The sequence below is a fragment of the Bubalus kerabau genome, chromosome 5 (assembly GCF_029407905.1).
Source record: "Bubalus kerabau isolate K-KA32 ecotype Philippines breed swamp buffalo chromosome 5, PCC_UOA_SB_1v2, whole genome shotgun sequence".
Lineage (NCBI taxonomy): Eukaryota > Metazoa > Chordata > Mammalia > Artiodactyla > Bovidae > Bubalus > Bubalus kerabau.
The window spans coordinates 61,208,396-61,227,419 of NC_073628.1; positions in this window are offsets into that span (position 1 = coordinate 61,208,396).

Below are 19,024 nucleotides of genomic sequence, written 5' to 3' on the forward strand. Positions count from 1 at the left end.
CCTAGATAGCATATTGAAAAGCAGAGACATTACTTTGCCAACAAAGGTCTGGCTAGTGAAGGCTATGGTTTTTCCAGTGGTCATGTATGAATGTGAGAGTTGGACTGTGAAGACAGCTGAGCTCCGAAGAATTGATGCTTATGAACTGTGGTGGTGGAGAAGACTCTTGAGAGTCCCTTGGACTGCAAGGAGATCCACCCAGTCCATTCTGAAGGAGATCAGCCCCGGGATTTCTTTGGAAAGAATGATGCTAAAGCTGAAACTCCAGTCCTTTGGCCACCTCATGCAAAGAGTTGACTCATTGGAAAAGACTCTGATGCTGGGAGGGATTGGGGGCAGGAGGAGAAGGGGACGACAGAGGATGAGATGGCTGGATGGCATCACTGACTCGATGGACGTGAGTTTGAGTGAATTCCGGGAGTTGGTGATGGACAGGGAGGCCTGGCGGTGCTGTGATTCATGGGGTCGCAAAGAGTTAGACACGACTGAGCGACTGAACTGAACTGAATGGTCCACAGGTTAAAAAAAAAAAAAAAAAAAAGACACCGTGCACTGTGGGTACACATTTTAGGAACTGTCTTGCACCACCTCAGAGTTAGCACCCATGGGCACTCTGTGAATGTACATGTAGGGAAAATCCCCTGGAGAAAGGGCATGGCCACCCACTCCAGTATTCTTACCTGGAGAATCCCATGGACAGAGGAGCCTGGTGGGCTACAGATCATGGGGTCGCCCAGAGACAGACAGGATTGAGCAACTAACTTCTACTTTCAAATCATTTGTTATATGGATTTTCTAGGTGCAAGGCATTTTACTGCTATCCGGAGAAAATTGCTCTCAGAAATCTAAAAATTTTCAATTGTAAAGTTTAAAAATAAAATAAAATTTAAAAAAAGAGAAAAGAAAAAAAGAAATCTAAAAATTTTCAATGTGAAATTAGGATGGGTACCCCCTTTAGATTTATAACCATACGTGTTAGTCCCATCTTGGTTTATTTATTCATCATAAGACTGATTTTCTTGGTCCCATGTAACCAGAACACCTCTTTCATGGAGGACCCTATGCCCTTCCTTCTATACTGCAAATAGTTTTTCTCTAACCCTGCATCTCATTCTTCATTGTTCTCTGCTTTTGCTTTTGTATATTGACAAAAAACCTCATAAAGAAAAAAAGAAAGATGAATGGAAGATAGATTATCTGAGTCCTTCCGAATCTCAAAAATGACCTTCTCTACCCTCAGAAGACCCTGATAATTTTATTTGGTATAAAATCAAAGTGGAAAATGATTTCCTTTAAACTTGAAAAGCATAGCTCCATTCTAGACAAAGTGTGTCAAAGAGCAAACTGTTGCTGATCTGAACTTCATTTATTTCTAGATGACCTGTTTTAGTTGTGTGTCTGTTCATTTTTCTTGGTTTCTCTGGGAGTTTTAGGTTGTTGTTTTTATGACTCAAGGCCTAAATCCCAGGGCGTGTCTAGGTGTATGTGGCAGCAGCCATTGGTTACGCTCATTAAGTATCTCCAGCTCTCTCTTCTGAGCCCTTGAGGCAGGTTGTACCACATGACCAGCTATGCACAGTGAGCGTGGGTGAAGGTGTTCTTAGTTTTTGTTCCTCTCCACAGACACGGAGACAATCTAAAGAGAGAAGCCTGGCATGCTGCAATCCATGTGGTCGCAAAGAGTCAGACACAACTGAGCAACTGAACTGAACTGATAATAGGGAGAAAATTTGTTTTTAATTTTCAGAAAATTTTGCTGAAAGAAGAAACCTCATCCCTTAAGGAAATCGAAGGAACAAACACCCCCACAATGAATGCGTCTACCAGAACTCTGTTTCCTATGAAAAACAAGTCTAATGGCAATAGATGAACAGTCAAAACCAATGGGGAAAACATGTATTCATAACCATATGCATTTTTTAATCAATGAAATCCACAAACGGAAAGACTAAACATTTTTGGTATTTTCTTCCTCTGTTCCCAGCCATATAAAAAGTCAGATGGAAACAGTAACAGAAAAATCCAGGGAAATGAAACTGTGGTACAGGGCTATACATTGGTTCACATATTTATTCCAAGTATTCAGAGAAACTATTTCACTGAAGATGTAATTAAAGAAAGAAAGCAGAAAAGGTCATGATAGTTTTCAACAGGACTTTGGGGGTACACAAAAAACTTGATCCATGAAGGTTTAATGGGTATAAAATGGGTTACTATTTATGACTTTGATACAAAAACTATTAGCAACAATTTCACCTTCAGAACTTTAGTTCAGTGGCTTTCTGTGAGGTTTTTGTCTAAACGAAATTCTGTTAAAAGATGGTACAAGCCAATGGATATTTATCTGGAAGTACAACACCCAGATTTTTTTTTTTCCTGGAACTGGATATGTACTTTCAGGATCTTGGACCTGAAACATCTACACTGCATCTTTCAGCATACAAACACTTAGAAGATCTGCATGTAGGGCTAGGTCTTCAGAGTTTATGATTTTCAATAAAATTACCACCCAGAATATCATTCCTAAATTTACATAAACTGAAATTTTCTTTCTGTCTTTTTTTATAAGCTTGTTACCCCCATTATTTGTTTTTTCCTACTGAGATGATTATATTCTGGAAACTTTGTTCCAGCTGGTAAGGACTCTTGTTCTGAGTAAAGAAGAATTGAGTCTATCACAAAATTTCTGGGCTCTCATGATAATCTGTGTTCCCTCTATGAAATTCAAACTATACCATGATTATGAGATTCAAATTTGACTCCATCCTAATTTTAATATCAAAAGAAAACATGCAAATAAAGATTTAAAGATGATGTGAATATCTGAAGTTATTGATACCCTACTGATATTTTTTAAGTGGGTATAGTTTTGAGAATTGCTTGCATGGACTTCATGAAAGTAAATTCATATCAAGAAGTATTAAATGATTACAGAAAGCATAAGAGTTACTCTGTGGGAATGCAATAGTGAAAAATAAATGACTTGTTATGGGTTTGCATATGAACAATTTTCTCCTACCAAACTTATTTCCCAATTTCATCATGCAGGTACCAAGGCCAGTAGTTTCCAGCCCTCAAAGCCTTGGCCAAAGCATATCAGTTGGTAAGAAATGGGAACAGAAACAATTGCCATGTTACACGATTGAGGCGCTGGTGCTGGATGACAAATCACCTTTGCACACAGCCAAAATTTCCCACCACTTAGCTTCATCTGCATGCCCAGCACAAAGTAGCTGCCTCTGTAAGTGGGTGCAGTAATCCACACCAGGATATAAGATGTGGCAATTACAACACAGGCAAATCTACAGAAGTGATCAATATTGTGTCCACAAAGCAAATTCCTTACTTACCCTTGATCATCATCTGTATCCCATAGTTTATTCTGCAATGATATTGGGAGAGTATCATCAAAGAAACAATTGATTTTGGACTCAGATGAATATTGTCTTTTACCCATGACACAAAAAGACATTAAATTACTTACCTAAGTTCCTTCAAGGATACATGAATTTAGTAATTGTTTTGGTAGCTATTTTATATCAAAAGATAAGCAAAAGGAGGGTGTTGAGAATTATTGAACAATGTCAGGGAAGTTTGATTCTTTTAATATGGAAAAATGTCTCTGTTAAGTCCAAATAATTATGAAGCAGACAGATCCTGTCATATTGGATAGTTTCTATTTAAGAAAAAGTTTACAAATATTACAGGGACAATTCTGAAATGCTAAGCTTTTGTTCTTGCAGATTCCTAATAATATACATTTAATAGCATATTTACAAGACATGGCTTTGTTGACCAAAATGAAAAGGGAAAAGGAAGCAAACTCAAAATTGCCAGATGATAACTTTATGACAACGACAACCTAGAGGGGTGAGATGGGGTGGGAGGGAGGACCAAGAGGGATGGAACATATGTATGTGCTGTGCTGTGCTGTGTCACTCAGTCCTGTCTGACTCTTTGTGACCCCATGGACTGTAGCCCGCCAGCCTCCTCTGTCCATGGGGATTCTCCAGGCAAGAACACTGGAGTGGATAACCAATCCCTTCTCCAGGGGATCTACCTGACCCAGGAATCAAACCTGGGTCTCCTGCATTACAGGGCGATGCTTTACCTGCTGAGCTACAAGGGAAATGCAGAATATAGGTATAACTATAGCTGATTCATGCTGATGCATGGCAGAAACCAACACAATATTATAAAGCAATCATCCTTCCATTAAAAATAAATAATCTTTTTAAAAGGATGAGTTTATTCAGGAATAGCAGAGGAATTGCAACTTGGGACATGAAATCAATAGCAAATAACAAGCAAGCCTGTTTAGGGCTTGAGGTTAACTGCATTTATGGGCAGAAACATAAAGAAGGGAGAGTTCAGCTAGAATTTTTTAAAATGAAAAACCAGTGGAGACCAGCCTTGCTATTTCCCTACTCAGACAAATCCAGCCTCTCCAGACAAACAAATTCAGTTCAGCTTATTTGTTGAGGCTAACCTTACCTGGATCATTGTTTGTTTCCATGAAGGAAATTTCCTGAGGTTAGTACAAGGCAACACCTGACCCACTCTCCCTCATTTAAGAAATACCAATATTACTGCTGCTGCTGCTGCTGCTAAGTCGCCTCAGTCGTGTCCAACCCTGTGCGACCCTATAGACGGCAGCCCACCAGGCTCCCCTGTCCCTGGGATTCTCCAGGCAAGAACATTGGAGTGGGTTGCCACTTCCTTCTCCAATGCATGAAAGTGAGACGTGAAAGTGAAGTCGCTCAGTCGTGTCTGACTCTTGGCGACCGCATGGACTGCAGCCCACCAGGCTCCCCCGTCCATGGATTTTCCAGGCAAGAGTACTGGAGTGGGGTGCCACCAATATTACTAGTTTTGGGTAAATCACATATTGATAGCAAATCATTTCTCATTTCTTAAGTTTTTGTCTTCCTGAGTGCATATATTTGAGATTTTCCCATTTTTCATTCTCTGGCTCCATTTTAGATTGAAATTCTTTTACAATATCAATATGTCAGCAAAGTCAAGGCGAAAAATGATAGAATGACCTGAAAATGACAAAATAAAATTATTTTATTAAGTAATTTTTAACTTATTTCAGTATCATCTGATAAGTTCTTTCCAAGTGGCACTGCCGCGGCTGCTAAGTCGCTTCAGTCGTGTCCGACTCTGTGTGACCCCATAGACAGCAGCCCACGATGCTCCCACATCCCTGGGATTCTCCAGGCAAGAACACTGGACTGGGTTGCCATTTCCTTCTCCAATGCATGAAAGTGAGAAGTGAAAGTGAAGTCGCTCAGTCGTGTCGGACTCTTAGCAACCCCATGGACTGCAGCCCACCACGCTCCTCCATCCGTGGGATTTTCCAGGCAAGAGGACTGGAGTGGGGTGCCCCGTGGCACTGGTGGGAAAGAAAACCCCTGCCAATGCAGGAGACTTAAGAGACACAGGTTTGATCCCTGGATCAGAAATATCCACTGGAGGAGGGCATGGCCACCCACTCCAGTATCCTTGCCTGGAGAAGCCCATGGACAGAGGAGCCTGGTGGGCTACAGTCCATGTGGTCACAAAGAATCAGACATGTCTGAGACTCTGAGCACAAGTGAAAAATGAGGATTTCTCACAATAACTTGGAAAAGGCTGAGTACTTCAAAATAAAAGATTTTTCTCCTTTAGTTAGAGATAGTAAATCAAACACAGCTACTTAATTATTTTTAGCAACACGTTTTTCAGTGAAAACTTTAGTCATTTTATAGTCATGTCATAGTGTGCTTTTTCCCAAAAACATTAAAAGTCAATTAATTTCATTAAAAAGTGATCATAAGATAGTCTCTTTTCAAAATCAATTCATTTGTGTTTTAGTTGGCCCCCAAACCTCTAAAATTGAAGCACTTTTCAAGTAGTGTTTCTCTCAATATTTTTTGTCTATGTTTGAATTCTTAGCTAAAATAATAAATGTTTCCATTATATGTATACACTTGAAATAATATACATCAATAATCGTATTTACAAATCTCAACTTGAGTTCTTACCTTGGGCTTAGTAATAAAAGCATCTCATAGGCCTAATCTTTTGTTAAGTTGAGACTATTCCAAGACATACTCAAGTTTTCTTATTCTATATAAGTATTAATAACATACAAATCAGGGAATGGCAGTCTGTAAATTCAGGAACTTTTCCTTTTGGAATTGTATTTAATTTTAAAGTGCAAAACTATCTAGTGTGTTAGCACATGAAATTAAACATATTTGTATAAAGAGAAAAAGGAAAGATATGTCTCTGAGTACAACTCTGAATGTCTTTGAAATGTGACTAAATTACAGTGCAATTTCTTAGATTTCTGCTATTACTTAGGAGGACAGACATTTTAACTCTATGGCAACATTTTTATTAATAGATATAAACAGTAGAATAACATTTTATTGACTCTTGAGAGTCCCTTGGACTGCAAGGCGATCCAACCAGTCCATTCTAAAGGAGATCAGCCCTGGGTGTTCTTTGGAAGGAATGATGCTAAAGCTGAAACTCCAGTACTTTGGCCACCTCATGCGAAGAGTTGACTCATTGGAAAAGACTCTGATGCTGGGAGGGATTGGGGGCAGGAGGAAGAGGGGACGACAGAAGATGAGATGGCTGGATGGCATCACGGACTCGATAGACGTGAGTTTGAGTGAACTCTGGGAGATGGTGATGGACAGGGAGGCCTGGCTTCTGCAATTCATGGGGTCGCAAAGAGTCGGACACGACTGAGCGACTGAACTGAACTGAAGATAGTACATAATCTTTAATTATAAGCCAAATAACATTTTTTTCAGAACCACTGGGTATAATCTCATATTGGTCTGCCGCAGTGAAATCTGACCTGTTCCTTCAAATAATATAGATTGGAGAACAACCCTATAAAATGATCAGAGATCAAAATGAAATAATAGTTGTCTAATGCTCCACAGAGTAAGTGTTGTCTGTCTTCAAAATTTCCCAGCAGGTACTACTTAATTTGCTAAATTTTCCCAAAATTTGTCCTTCAAATTCCAGGCCTTGGAATTTGATATCACCATTATCTCATGTTTATTCAGATGGAGAACTACTGGCTTATGCATTATTGTCAGCCAGGACCTAATCTGAAGAACTACACAGTGATTTTGACAGAGAAAGTTACAGATAATCATTAACTGTATCAGAACCTTGGAGTAATGACAGATTGGTTAGTGCTAAGTACAGAGGACTTGAAAATAACACAGCAATAACAGATATAAGGAGCTTGCATTATCTTAAGAGCTGAGACTGAGCATACAGGAAGAGACCCCAGGACTGAAACCAGGCTGTTGGTATCGCTACAGTTCACAGAATTGCAGATACTTCTGTGGTACTCCTCTGCTGAACATCTCAGGACAGTCTTCACGGAGGAGTGTACCACTGGAGGCCCTTGATTACACAATCATCCTGGGGGTGCTGAAGGAAGCTCCTGGCCACTGGATGTTTTGACCACCATATATTTTAGGTGATGTTCTGTAAACAAGCCACTCACACTGCAGTGTCATCAGGAGTCTGGTGCTGTGACAGCTGCATGTGCTGCCAAGTTGGTCCCGTAGAAAGAGCAGGCTTTTCTTGGTTTTGCTCTTCTCACTAACATGTCCCAGCTTCCCAGATGGAACAGCGGTAAAGAATCCACCTGCCAATGCAGGAGATTCAGGGGATGCAGATTCAGTCCCTGGATTGGGAAGATCCCCTGGAGGAGGAAATGGAAACCCACTCTAATAGACTTCCCTTGGAAATCCCATGGGTATAGAAGCCTGGCGGGCTCTAGTCTGTGGGGTCACAAAGAGTTACACATGACTGAGCATGCATGCACATGGGTATTTCCAAATAACCAAAGCAATTGTCGGAGGCAAAAAGAAAACCCAGAGAACTCATCACCATTCTGCTCCTCAAGCCCTACTTCCCTAGTCCATCTTCCTTCTCTTCAGCCTTCTAATGCTGGATTGATAATTTCTTTCAAGTTAGCAATTGATAGCTTAATAGACTGATTACTTCTTTCCTTAAGTATTTAACAACTGTTTATTTACCACTAACTTTCCCAATGATATAACCTTCATGTTTATATTGGTTTTGAAATATTAAAGTGACAGATAAAAATACAATTGTGGCAAATCAAAATATAATTTGCCTACGCAACTCAAGTGTTGCCAAAATAAATGTTTTCATCATCAGCAATAATTTTGTCATTCAACCCAACTTAGGTCTGCTTGCTTGAGGCACAGCAAAGCCATCTATGGACACCAGGCAGTGGTGAAGGAGAGTACAGTGTTTATTGCCAGACACCAAGTAAGGAGAACAGTCAGCTAGTGTTCACAAAACTCAAACTTGTCAGTGGCTTTCAAGGAAGGGTTTTTAAAGGCAAGGAGAAGGCGAGGGTCGTATGCAACTGGCTCATGTACATCCTTCTGGTTGGTTGGGGCTGAGGTAACAGAATGGTTTTCCAGGAATCTCAAGTATCAATTTTCTGGTTCCCACTAGTCTGGGATCTATGTTCTGGTGGTCAGCGTGTAGTCAACTTCTTCCCTTGTGGGGGTTTCAGTATCTGCAAAACAACTCCAAGGTATGGCTCAGAATATGACTAAGAGCTCTTGAGGAATGAAGTGTCCTTGACTCTGTTTTTTTGGCTAAGTTAATACTATTTTGTCTTGCTTGACTGTTTTCCTAGGACATGCAGGATGGTGTGTCTGTCCCTGGGAAGGCCCAGAGGGTGCTGCTCAGTTTCATATCTAGGGTTTTCAGCTGCACTTAGAAGTAACAGAGAGAAAAGTTTCTACTCCATTTCCCTGACCAAAAGTCCAGCTTTGCATTTAAAATTGGTTTTCTCTAAGCACTGTTTTTCTGGCCTTTAAATTACTCTTTTGAATCATTATCCTCTAGGTTTTAAAAGCAAGAAACAAACAAACAAAAAAAAATGTTTTTTTTTTCTCTTCTGGCACCTACATTGGTGTTTCTTTTTTATTTTTTTCCTTTCCTTTTTTTTTTTTTTGCCTTCTTTTTTCCTCTCTTCATCTCTTTCCCTTTCTACTTTTCCCTCCCTTCCATTTGTTCACTTCCTCCTCTGTCTCTCTGGCTTTCCTGTCCTTCTTTCCTTAAGTAATTTAACAACTGTTTATTTATCACTAACTTTCCCAGTGATATAACCTTCATGTTTATATTGGTTTTGAAATATTAAAGTGACAGATAAAAATACAATTGTGGCAAATCAAAATATAATTTGCCTATACAACTCAAGTTTTGCCAAAATAAATGTTTTCATCATCAGAAATAATTTTATTATTTATTTTAAAGCAATGTAACTGGTAGCAAAATGGCACATAGACAATAGACAGACCCAAATCCCATAGGGTTACAAGAACTAATATTGACTTCATAATTTACTTGCATGTGCAAGTGTAAGTAATTTAAAAAGGCAATCATTTGTTAAAAGGCTTTTATAAGTGTGTTTTTATTTTTTAAATAACAGAAAGACTAATAAACTAATAAACTATCAGCAAGCTGATCTGAATTCTGTTGAATTTCAAATTTGGACTAATGTTCATAGTCAAAATAATTATTTTAAAATTTATGAAACAAATTTTTTATTTTCATAGAAAATATAGTCAGGTCCTACCTAGCATAAAATCCTAGTCTTGGCAACGGTCATAATGCAAAAATACTCAATTTGAGATATTGGAGGAAATAGAAGATTTCATAAAACCTTGCATTTATTCCTAAACACAACTGCAACAGGTAAAGACATGGCAACTCAGAGAAACATCATATTTAAATTTCAATGTGCAAATATGAAACGAGTTCATTAAGTTTATTATTGTTCTCCATTACATATATTAATTCAATTCTGCCTTCAGTTTGAATAATTTATATGGGAATATGTTTATCAAATGTATTTCACCTGTGTTCATAACATATACACATGTATAGGCATACCGTCTTTGTTTTAAGCTATGTTTCTATTTCCTTGTTTAGTTAAAGAGAATTAAATATAGGGTCTCCCTATTTTAGGGGAAATTCTTGGTGGTCATGTTCTTCTAAAATGAAAGTAATATAAAACACTAAACAAAAACAACAACAAAAAGGCATTTCATATACTCAAAGCCAAATTATACAATAGCTATAATCTATAATTTCACATTTTATACTTTAAATTTTATATTCACAGAATTATGGGGAATATTAGATTTTATTTATTTATTACCTTTAATCTTATTTTCTTTTCAATGTATCTGCTTCTTTGTGTAAAGAAATGATACCACGTCTCTTTCTAGTTTTAAATGTTCTACTTTCTGTTGAATTAAAATTCAAAGTAAAATTCAGAAAAAAAAATTTGGAACAAAAATATCTTTTAAAATCTGTCAGTATCTATTTCATGGGAATAACAACACGTTCCGACTACCTCCAAACTAAGCTCTGTGTTTGTCAACCCGTTGCTGAAGGGGACTAACGCAATACAGGTGAGAGCACTGGAGTCACACAGGGTCAACCTTTCTTTTATAACTGTCCAATTCTTTATGGTCTGCATTACATTTAAATGGCAGAAACTACCTTTTCTTGTTGGCCACACCACACAGCTCGCAGGATCTTAGTTCTCTGACCAGAAATAGAACTCAGGCCCTTGGCAGTGAAAGCACAGAGGCCTAACCACTACACCACCAGGGAATTCCCCCAAGCCACCTATTTTTATTGTCTATGTTTTCCACACAATGCTAAAGTACAGTTAAATTAGATAAAACTTTTGATACAGCATTTTTTGGAATATGATTAATGCTAAAGGCATAAATGAGGACTTCTAATTCAAAGAATGTTTTGAAAGTCTTTGTATTCTATAAAAAGCATAATTATACTTCTATTAAAGTATCTTTCTAATGATATATACTATATAGATATATAAAAAATGTTAAAGCTCAAAATTTTAATGAAAGTCATTACATAACACTTCAGTTTCAATTCTTGGATTAAATTTAAGTAGACAAATGTGTTTCAAGTATTTTCCCTATGTTAGGTATACTCTCAGGAGAACAATATGTTAGGAGAGCAAGAAATATTTGCTTTTATACTTTTCTTGGCATGTAATGTGTGTCAAACATAAAGTTAGGGAACATTTCATGTAGTTAATATTTATTTTAGTTGGTTTTGATTTCTTCAGAGTAATAAAACATGCTATCAACATGGCAAATTCTAAAATGGATATCATATCATATGAAAAGGCAACAAAAAGGTTAAAATGACTGAAGAATTCATATTCTAAAGAAAACTATGATTCTTACACAGAAGTCAGCCACATAAAATTGTTTATCTGTGTAAAGAAGACTAGACACAGTATGATGAGCTGTTTTTATAGAACAGCAATGTAATAGGACACATTTAATTTTAAGAGGAACAACCATCTTTTATGTCCATTGGGATGCACCAAACATAGATTTCTAGTTTACTTTCATAAAGCCTTCATACTTTTTAAAAAATTGGTTTCTACAACTTGCATCATTGTCAAACAAGGAAACGTCAAGTTTAAATTTTTGTGTTCTGATTTAGGTTTTCAAAACCATTCCATTGATGTCTTTCAAATATTAATAGGAGGGGTATCAACAAGCAGTACTTCAAATTTCAAAATACGCTATACTTCCAGGAGAATCTATTTTTTTAAATATGAGAGAACTGGATATATTCCAATCTAGTTTATTTCATGCCAGCAATGCTTTTTCTCTCCTAAGATCTAAAGTTGTTTCAAGCAACATACTTGGAGGGCAGAAAAAACAAACAAACAAACAGCTTATTATTTATTTTTTAAATCAAAGCTGAGTTTCCTCTCAACAGTCCTGAGCCTTGGTGTTGCAGATGCTGTTTTTTTGACTGGGCTCGCTGTTGGGTAGGTAAGCCAGTGGATCTGGTTGGATTAAGTATCTAGTAAAAGAAAGCAAATGACTGCAGTAACAACTAAAGGCAAAGCTCATCCACCTGACGCTCTGGACTGTTACTTAAAGTTTATTTGTTTAGTGTTTATGGTTATCAACACTTGTTTCTGTATAATGTTGGTGGTAGGACTTGCTGATTATTTGGTCTGTAAAGTTTTGCAGTTGTAAAGTTTTGTATTATTTCTATATCTAAAAATGTTGTGAAGATGAATATGGATGAATGATGAATCATTATCATTCGATTACAATCCATCACCACGTTCACCTTATCAAGCATTTATGTTTTATTCTAGTATTTTGTTGATCTATATTATTCTTTTTTTTTCTTTTGAACTTTTTATTTTGTATTGTGGTATAGTCGATTAACAACATTGTGATAGTTTCGAGTGAACAACAAAGGGACTCAGTCATACATATACTATTCTCCCCGAAACCCAGCTGCCACCCAGGCGGCCACATAACACTGAGCAGAGTTCCATGTGCTATACGCTAGGTCCTTGTTGGTTGTCCATTTGAAATATATTGATTTATTATTCTTTATTTTGGCTATTTTTCTATCAAGGAGACCTAAATTCTAGCCATGGATATATCACTTGATTGTTCTTAGTTTTATCATTCATAACTATTAATAATTTGATCAAATTATTTCTATAGTCTTTTAATTTAAATATTCTATGATTCTAAAAAGAAATTAATGATTTGAGAAATGCTATGAAGAACATTGTGCATAGATACCAGTTTAAATTAATTAACCTAATATTCAGGTTGTGCTATATTAAGCAATTAGACAAAAACATTATCCTTAATTCACTCTATCAATAAATAGGTAAATGTTCATCTGCCAAGCTCACACATTTCAATGTTAGAATTTGTTTCAAGAAGGATGGTTTACTTCAGACTGCCTAATGATATGAGTGTCTGTTTCTTGAGCTTCTCTAGACTACAAGCTGGATCTGGGAATATGAAAAGCCATACTCTCTGACCCCTGCAGAGAATTTAATTTATGAAGCAGATAAAAGCATGAAAAAGAAATTCCAAACACCACAGAAAGATGAAAAGAAAAGCAGAAAATGAGGGAATGTTTTATGAGGGGCTTAGGTTGATGTGTCTCCAGGTAGAAGTGGAGTGGAAATAGGACTGAAAAAAAAAAAAAATTCCATCCCAGGGATGGCCTTGGCATGTTCAGAAAATGAGTTTGACTTCAGAGGACTGGTTAGACCAGGAAACAACAGGAGATAAATTCATAAAAGAACCTAGAAAGATGCTAATGAAGGACTTTCAGCTTCAGGATAAGTTTCCATTCCTCTTCTAGAGGCAGTGGGAAGCCATGAGCACTTGGAAGTGAGGTGGAAAGTGAATACATGTAACACAGCTCCTAAAATGTCTTGTTCAGATGCAAATGCAATGAGTATTTCATCACTTTGTAATAATGTTACGAGTCACACAAATACATGGAGAAACTGGGAGCTAAATTGAAGATTTTTTCTTCTCTTAAAGACCAAAAGGAAGATATTCATAAATATGTCCGAATTTACATCCTGGGCCATAAAGCTAGCCTTGGTAAATTCAAAAAAATAGAAATCATTCCAAGCATCTTTTCTGACCACAATGCAGTAAGATTAGATCTCAATTACAGGAGAAAAACTATTAAAAAATCCAACATATGGAGGCTGAACAACACGCTGCTGAATAACCAACAAATCACAGAAGAAATCAAAAAAGAAATCAAAATTTGCATAGAAACGAATGAAAATGAAAACACAACAACCCAAAACCTGTGGGACACGGTAAAAGCAGTCCTAAGGGGAAAGTTCATAGCAATACAGGCACACCTCAAGAAACAAGAAAAAAGTCAAATAAATAACCTAACTCTACACCTAAAGCAACTAGAAAAGGAAGAAATGAAGAACCCCAGGGTTAGTAGAAGGAAAGAACTCTTAAAAATTAGAGCAGAAATAAATGCAAAAGAAACAAAAGAGACCATAGCAAAAATCAACAAAACCAAAAGCTGGTTCTTTGAAAGGATAAATAAAATTGACAAACCATTAGCCAGACTCATCAAGAAACAAAGGGAGAAAAATCAAATCAATAAAATTAGAAATGAAAATGGAGAGATCACAACAGACAACACAGAAATACAAAGGATCATAAGAGACTACTATCAACAATTATATGGCAATAAAATGGACAACGAGGAAGAAATGGACAAATTCTTAGAAAAGTACAACTTTCCAAAACTCAACCAGGAAGAAATAGAAAATCTTAACAGACCCATCACAAGCACGGAAATTGAAACTGTAATCAAAAATCTTCCGGCAAACAAAAGCCCAGGTCCAGAAGGCTTCACAGCTGAATTCTACCAAAAATTTAGAGAAGAGCTAACACCTATCCTGCTCAAACTCTTCCAGAAAATTGCAGAGGATGGTAAACTTCCAAACTCATTCTATGAGGCCACCATCACCCTAATACCAAAACCTGACAAAGATCCCACAAAAAAAGAAAACTACAGGCCAATATCACTGATGAACATAGATGCAAAAATCCTTAACAAAATTCTAGCAATCAGAATCCAACAACACATTAAAAAGATCATACACCATGACCAAGTGGGCTTTATCCCACGGATGCAAGGATTCTTCAATATCCGCAAATCAATCAATGTAATACACCACATTAACAAATTGAAAAATAAAAACCATATGATTATCTCAATAGATGCAGAGAAAGCCTTTGACAAAATTCAACATCCATTTATGATCAAAACTCTCCAGGAAGCAGGAATAGAAGGAACATACCTCAACATAATAAAAGCTATATATGACAAACCCACAGCAAACATTATCCTCAATGGTGAAAAATTGAAAGCATTTCCTCTAAAGTCAGGAACAAGACAAGGGTGCCCACTTTCACCATTACTATTCAACATAGTTTTGGAAGTTTTGGCCACAGCAATCAGAGCAGAAAAAGAAATAAAAGGAATCCAAACTGGAAAAGAAGAAGTAAAGCTCTCACTGTTTGCAGATGACATGATCCTCTACATAGAAAACCCTAAAGACTCCACCAGAAAATTACTAGAGCTAATCAATGACTATAGTAAAGTTGCAGGATATAAAATCAACACACAGAAATCCCTTGCATTCCTATACACTAATAATGAGAAAACAGAAAGAGAAATTAAGGAAACAATTCCATTCACCATTGCAATGCAAAGAATAAAATACTTAGGAATATATCTACCTAAAGAATCTAAAGACCTATATATAGAAAACTATAAAACACTGGTGAAAGAAATCAAAGAGGACACTAACAGATGGAGAAATATACCATGTTCATGGATTGGAAGAATCAATATAGTGAAAATGAGTATACTACCCAAAGCAATCTATAGATTCAATGCAATCCCTATCAAGCTACCAACAGCATTCTTCACAGAGCTAGAACAAATAATTTCACAATTTGTATGGAAAAACAAAAAACCTCGAATAGCCAAAGCAATCTTGAGAAAGAAGAATGGAACCGGAGGAATCAACCTACCTGACTTCAGGCTCTACTACAAAGCCACAGTTATCAAGACAGTATGGTACTGGCACAAAGACAGAAATATAGATCAATGGAACAAAATAGAAAGCCCAGAGATAAATCCACGCACATATGGACACCTTATCTTTGACAAAGGAGGCAAGAATATACAATGGATTAAAGACAATCTCTTTAACAAGTGGTGCTGGGAACTCTGGTCAACCACTTGTAAAAGAATGAAACTAGAACACTTTCTAACACCATACACAAAAATAAACTCAAAATGGATTAAAGATCTAAACGTAAGACCAGAAACTATAAAACTCCTAGAGGAGAACATAGGCAAAACACTCTCTGACATACATCACAGCAGGATCCTCTATGACCCACCTCCCAGAATATTGGAAATAAAAGCAAAAATAAACAAATGGGACCTAATTAACCTTAAAAGCTTCTGCACATCAAAGGAAACTATTAGCAAGGTGAAAAGACAGCCTTCAGAATGGGAGAAGATAATAGCAAATGAAGCAACTGACAAACAACTAATCTCGAGAATATACAAGCAACTCCTACAGCTCAACTCCAGAAAAATAAATGACCCAATCAAAAACTGGGCCAAAGAACTAAATAGACATTTCTCCAAAGAAGAGATACAGATGGCTAACAAACACATGAAAAGATGCTCAACATCACTCATTATCAGAGAAATGCAAATCAAAACCACTATGAGGTACCATTTCACACCAGTCAGAATGGCTGCGATCCAAAAGTCTACAAGCAATAAATGCTGGAGAGGGTGTGGAGAAAAGGGAACCCTCTTACACTGTTGCTGGGAATGCAAACTAGTACAGCCACTATGGAGAACAGTGTGGAGATTCCTTAAAAAACTGGAAATAGACCTGCCTTATGATCCAGCAATCCCACTGCTGGGCATACACACTGAGGAAACCAGAAGGGAAAGAGACACGAGTACCCCAATGTTCATCGCAGCACTGTTTATAATAGCCAGGACATGGAAGCAACCTAGATGTCCATCAGCAGATGAATGGATAAGAAAGCTGTGGTACATATACACAATGGAGTATTATTCAGCCATTAAAAAGAATACATTTGAATCAGTTCTAATGAGGTGGATGAAACTGGAGCCTATTATACAGAGTGAAGTAAGCCAGAAAGAAAAACACCAATACAGTATACTAACAATACATGGAATTTAGAAAGATGGTAACAATAACCCTGTGTACGAGACAGCAAAAGAGACATTGATGTATAGAACAGTCTTATGGACTCTGTGAGAGAGGGAGAGGGTGGGAAGATTTGGGAGAATGGCATTGAAACATGTAAAATATCATGTATGAAACGAGTACCAGTCCAGGTTCGATGCGCGATACTGGATGCGTGGGGCTGGTGCACTGGGACGACCCAGAGGGATGGAATGGGGAGGGAGGAGGGAGGAGGGTTCAGGATGGGGAACACATGTATACCTGTGGCGGATTCATTTTGATATTTGGCAAAACTAATACAGTTATGTAAAGTCTAAAAATAAAATAAAATTAAAAAAAAATGTCCGAATTAAAGGACATATTTATTATGAATATTGGATCATAGATGTTCTCTGCTTTATTGACAAAGGCCAAAGCCTTTGACTGAGTGGACCACAACAAACTGTGAAAATTCTTAAAGAGATGGGAATACCAGACCACCTGACTTGTATTCTGAGAAATCTGCATGCAGATCAAGAAGCAACAGTTAGAACCGGGCGTGGAACAATGCACTGGCTCCAAATAGGAAAAGGAGTACGTCAAGGCTGCATATTGTCACTCTGCTTACTTAACTTATATGCAGAGAACATCATGTGAAATGCCAGACTGGATGAAGCACAAGCTGGAATCAAGATTGCCGGGAGAAATGTCAACAACCTCAGATATGCAGATGACACCACCCTCATGGCAGAAAGCAAATATGGATTAAAAAATCTCTTGATGAAGGTGAAAGAGGAGAGTGAAAAAGCTGGCTTAAAATTCAACATTCACAAAACTAAGATCATGGCATCCAGTCCCATCATTTCATGGCAAATAGACGAGGAAACAATTGAAACAGTGAGTAACTTTATTTTCTTGGGCTCCAAAATCACTGCAGATGGTGACTGCAGCCATGAAATTACAAGACGTTTCTTCCTTGGAAGAAAAGCTATGACCAACTTAGCATATTAAAAAGTAAAGCCATTACTTTGCCAACAAAGGTCTGTATAGTCAAAGCTGTGGTTTTCCCAGTAGTCATGTATGAATGTGAAAGTTGGACCATAAAGAAGGCTGAGCATTGAAGAATTGATGCTTTTGAACTGTGGTGTTGGAGAAGACTCTTGCAAGTCCCTTGGACTGGAAGGGGATCAAACCAGTCAATCCTAGAGGAAATCAATCCTGAATATTCATTAGAAGGACTGATGCTGAAGCTGAAGCTCTAATATTTTGGCCACCTGTTATGAAGAACTGACTCATTGGAAAAGACCCTGAAACTGTGAAAGAAAAGATTGAAGGCAGGAGGAGAAGGGGCTTACAGAGGATGAGATGGTTGGATGGCATCACCAGCTTGATGGACATGAGCTTGAGCAAGCTCCAGGAGTTGGTGATGGACAGAAAAGCCTGGCATGCTGCAGTCCATGGGGTCACAAAGAGTTGGGCAGGACTAAGCAACTGAACTGAACTGATGTCTTTTAATGAAAATGAGAAGAGCAATTTAAAGCACTGTAGTCTATGTTTTTCCATCAAATGAAAGGAAATCGGTGTCCTTGGATCTATCGACTGGATTTTGTTATCTATGTGCCTGCTTTATAATTACTGTGAATATTGATAGCATGGTAGATCAATGAAGAAAACTAATAGTGCCCATTACATTTTTTATCGCCATATCATCTAGTGATTTATTGTAATTGAATCAAATTAATATTGTGCCTTCAATTAAAATGAACTTTTGCATGCAATTCTTTAGAAAACCATGTGGGTTTTCTATTTAGAAACCATTTAGAAAAAGTTTAGGTATAATCCATTATCCCCTAAATTCATTGATTTAGCTGCAAAAGTCCCCTTCCATATTATAATCACTACTAAACTTATGAGTATAATAAAAAAATACTTCTTGAATGTCTTTTTGTACATCTTGTCATGGTAGCTTTTTTTTTTTGCTCCAGTTATACTAAAATTTAATTATCTCAATGCCCAAAATACAGAGCATAGCAAAGGAGTCTTTTTTTTTTAATAGTAGTCAATTTGATGTTTTAGCTTAAAACTAATACACATAATAGTATCTAAAAGGCATAAAACCCCATGCCTATTTTTCATGTATATATTGTAACATCCATATTTTATTTTTATGTTTGAGTTTTAAAAAGTTTCAGGAATTATTTTGAGTTACAAAATCTATTTGATGGAAGGCTAGGTACATATACTCACAAGGTTAACATGATCTTACCATTTCATGAAAAATAATCATGGAAAAGAATCATATTAGTCTCAAAAAAAAAAAAACATGATTTTTTATGAAATAAGGTACAATCAATTTAA